Raw genomic sequence first — 4,877 nt, forward strand, 5'->3', positions numbered from 1 at the left:
CCATTGGTGGGCTGCTCACTGGAGGACTCTTAAACAACTTGAACACAGTTGCACTTTGTTTGCTGCATGTCTGTGTTTCTGGCCTTCTGAGAGGAGGCATTGTGCCAGGAGGCAGAACCATTTGGTTGGAGAATTGTTTAGACGGTGGCAAGTAGAACAGTTAAATAGGATGTTTCATGGAATTAAACTTCAAAGGAAAAAGAAGGCGCCATTAATACACAAAATAGAAAAAAAATGAAAAAGTTGGCATGGGTCGGACATTTAGGTCACACTAAAACAAGAGTCAACTCAGATCTTCATCTCAGCTTCACCAAGTTGGAATTTTAGCTTTGAAATGGAATCCAATGGGTGAACATTTCAGTATGTAAAGAGGTAGAATTGGGGTGGGGATTGCTCATGAGCATAAATCAAGCTTTCATATCAGTCCTTCTTAAAATCCACTGTCTTCATTTTTTCATCACTTTTCTTCATTTTTTTTCCATCATGTGGGATTAGCAAGCAAAATGGAATTTCTTTTTCTAGTGCTCTTTATTCAGTTTACAGAGAGTGGATGTCTGTGTATGTTAGGGTTATGTCAGGATGGCACACAAATTCTGATCTGCAATGAGGCACATGCTAGTGGAAGAGTGAACTCAGACCCTTGCTGACACAGAGCAGGACATATAATCCATCGCAATACATCCTCGGCTGGAAACTATGACCGGGGTTCTATGCTTGACTCCACCACTGGCTGGATGATCATCAGTGAGCCTACGTATCCCTTTTCTCATCTATGAGTAAGTTGAATGAACTGAAGTTTCCTTTCAGCTCCAAATTTACAAGTTACCACCATTCTAGTCCCAATATTTCCTCTTACATTCACAATTTACCACCATTCTAGACCTAATAGTTCCTCCTTCTTTCACAAGTTACCACCATTCTAGATCTAATATTTCCTCCTATATTTATAAGTTACCACCATTTTAGATCTAATCTTTCCTCTTATATTCACAAGTTACCACCATTTTAGATCTAATATTTCCTCCTATATTTACAACTTACCACCATTCTAGACCTAATAATTCCTCTTACATTTATTATTCATCTTGTAGAGGACACTAGGCAAGGTCTTCCTACCTCGTGGTGCTACAGGGGATCACTTTCCAGGGTTATTAGAATAAAACAAGAATGTTGTGTTCATTTCATGTCCACTTGCTGTGGGAAGGCCTGTACTCTTCACGCTCAGAATGTGTCCACGTGGGGACAGCAGAGTACATGCCCGGCTCTCATTGCATAGGAGTCTCTCCCTAAACGTACCGAGCTCCTGTAGGTAACACGGTTACAGAATCACAGAAACAGGGGAGAGAGGACTGAGGAAAATGCAAGGAAGAAAAGACGTGAAATGAGGATTTTCCCCATTTTTCATATGTACACTGATCTAAAGAAATCCTGCCCCACGAGAGAATTATGTGGGCTGGAAATCCCACCTGCCCAGGGCTTCACACACGACGGGACTGCTTTTTGCTGTTGGATATCTTATGAGTTTACACAATGCAGGCAAAATCTTACTCATTTGAAAGTCCACATTTTCAAATGGATATACTGGATGTTCCAAAGATTATAAACTTAGAAACCTGAACTGTGCTTTTCCGTTCAGCTGATCATTACAAGGGGCCTGCCTATACCATGCACAGATGTTCACATGACATGACATGACATGACATGACATGACAAACTCTTGGAAATAGCTCACAGGTCCTATGGGCCAGATGCCAGAAATCCCTCCCTCCCTCAGACGCAAATCTGAGTGAAGATGAATACATCCCATGCCATGGCTGCCACTCATGCATTCTCAGTGTTATTGATAATCAGCATAAGTTAATTACTTTCAGTTATAATTACTGTATCATTATATGTATGTATAATTATTGTCATTATTATAAGTCAATGTAAATAATTAATAGTTAATGATATGTACTTATTTTTCTACCTCTTTTTCCAACACACGAGTTAATTTTGTCAAAAACTAGCTTTTGCCTTCCCTGATTATGAAAGCCATATATATTCTCCAAGTAAAAAATGTAAAGACAGCAAAGCACATTGGAAGAAACAACATCATTTAGCCCACAAAGCCTTCTCGTCCCTCTACGTCTCTGAAATGTGTTAACCACATGTACTGTCCTGCATTGGGGCACCTGGAAATATAGCAGACTGAGTCTGGGGACTCTTCTCAGGAGGGTCCCCTCCCCTCTGGCTCCGCCCGACATGGGACAGAGCCCCTGCACTTTCAAAGCCCCTTGAAAGGGCGAGGACTACGCCCTCTACCTTCCCCCAGGGTAAGGGCTACGCCCTCCACCCTGCCCCAGGGTAAGGGCTATGCCCACCATCTTACCTTGGCCATGTGCTCAGCAAGGCTTCTTCCCGGAAGCCAAGCCGCTGCTGGCCACGCCCAGGATTTCTCTGGACTGGCCAATGATAGTCAAGGGAAGTGCACGTCATCACTATGACCACATCCTTTGTAATGAGACACCGACTAGCGCCTGGCCAATCGGCAGGGCCCACAGTCCTTTCTCCGCCCCTTACCCCAACCCCCTATAAAACCTCTCTCCACACAGAGTTTTCTCTCTCTCTCTGCCACTTGCTGCTGTGCCAGTAAGGAGGGCAGGGGAGCCAAACCTAGGTTTGAAATAAATGACTCTTTGCTTTTGCATCGGACTCGCTGGCTTCCTGGTGGGCCCTTGGGAATCTTGAAATCTGGGCACAACACCCCTCACCCCATTCTGCCCTGGAGTCTCCTTTATCTCCTGTACCCAACAGCAGTTCAAGGTCACACTCCGTCTCTTCCTCTCAACTCAACTTCTCTAGAGACCCCACCCCCTTGCCTGGATCCCAGAGAGTTAGCCCTGGAAACCGGTCAGCCTCCAGGGCGCTGGGGCGGTGAGATGCTCATGGGAGGTGAGAGTCAGAGAAGGGGACCACTTTATGCAAGTCCCGGGAGCCTGCTCACACCGCGTTCTGTATGACAGCACTGCGCAGCCTGATAGAGGTGGTGGTCCCAAAAACAGACACTCGCTGCCCATTCTAGAATAACGCAGAAAGCTCCAACGTGTGAAATAATTCCACCCAATGCCGAAGTGCAGGGCAAGTTTGCCCAGTCCTCTGGGCTGGAGGCCGTGCACACATCAGGTGCCTGGGCTGTAGTCTGAACACGCCACCTGAGAACATTCTGACTAACGGTGGGAGGGAAAAGGGTAAACAGCTCACAGAGACCACACATCATGCCTACAATTCAATAATCTCTGCCACCCTCCCCCACCCTCCTTCTTTCACTTTAAAATATATATTTCATTATTGATTTCAGAGAGGAAGGAATTTTATTCTTGAAATCTAAAGTTTGACCTGGAGAGAATCTTAATGGCTGTGTGCAAGGCTAGCTGATGCTTCAATAATAAACAGCCCCAAAACTCAGTGGCTTCGTAAACAAACGAACAGGTAAAAAAGAGGGGTATTGAATGCTTATGCTCCAGGAGGGTTCACACTGTCCACACCCTGCCACCAGATGACAGAACACGCGCTTCCTGGAACATTTACGGTGCCATGGTAGAGGGCACCTTGAGGTAGGAGGCCGAGGGCATGTGTGTGCGGACTAGTGAAGCGTGACCAGAAGTTGCATGTGTCACTTCCTCTAACACTTCATTCCCCAGACAAGTTCAAGGCCACACTGACTCCCAGGTGGGTGGGAAGTACAGATCTACACTGTGCCCGGATGGGTAGAGTCAGAGTATTTATGAAAAGCCCAGGTAATTCACTGAGAGCATCAAACACGATCATCGTGCAGTAAAATGGGAAGAACAGAACCTGGCGTTTAGCAAGAGCTATTACTTTTCCTATAATCACCGTTATCATCACAGATGAGGAAACAGATCCAGGAACAGGGAGCGATGAGCTGGGATTGCACCGCTAATGAGGAACAGAACAGAGAGGAGGATACACGTTCTCTGAATCCAAGGCTGGAGTTCATTTCTCTCCACTCACCTGAACGTCCAGGCAAGCGGCTAGGAAACACAGCTCCTGGACCAGCACCCTCAGACGACTACGAGTCTGCTTGTTCTCATGTCGGGTTGCCTTCAAGAACAAGGGCCCACAAACGTTTTCTGCAAAGGCCAGGCAGGATGTGTCCTAGGCTTCTCTCCATCGCCAGGGCTCAGCTCTGCCATCATCGCACAAAAGCAGCCACGATGGGCGTGGCTATGTTCCACTAGAACTTTCTCTCCAAAAGCAGACAGCAGGCTGGAGACAGTCCTGGAGCGTCCTACTGGAGGAAGCCTGGTCAACGGAAAGTCAGGGACGTGCCCAAACACATAGACCTTGGCCAGGTCACCTGCCTCTCCGTGCCTCAGGCTCTCTTCATACAAAACCTGCCTCCCAGGGTGACTGTGAGATCAAACAGGCTGAGATGAGCAGCACCTTAGGACAGTGCCTGGCTCGGACAAGTCCTCCCCTCCTCCCGTCTCAGAGCTCTGCTGCCCCCACTGTGGGGCAGCTCTGTCCTCCGGGCTGGAGGCTCCGCAGAGAATGAAACAGAGCCTCTGTTCTCCTGGGAGGAATATTCTGGTCCAGCAAGTGAGACAAAGGAAAAATAGCCATGTCAGAGGTCAGGAGGCCGATAGAGGCTGGCAGGGAAAGTAGAGCAGGATTGGGGTGGGAGAGGGAGGTGTGTTAATAAAGTTTTATGTGGGGTGGGTCAGGGGAGAGATTTTGAGTAGAAATTTCATGAAGGGAGGAAACGAGGCCTGTGGATACCTGGGGAGGTGTTTTAACACTGAAGCAGGAGCCTGGGGCCCAGTTCCCAGAGGTGAGGTGGGCGTGGCCGTAGCATTGTGCCAGCTGGGGGCGGG

The sequence above is a fragment of the Myotis davidii genome, unplaced genomic scaffold, assembly GCF_000327345.1.
Source record: "Myotis davidii unplaced genomic scaffold, ASM32734v1 scaffold496, whole genome shotgun sequence".
NCBI classification, from domain to species: Eukaryota; Metazoa; Chordata; class Mammalia; order Chiroptera; family Vespertilionidae; genus Myotis; species Myotis davidii.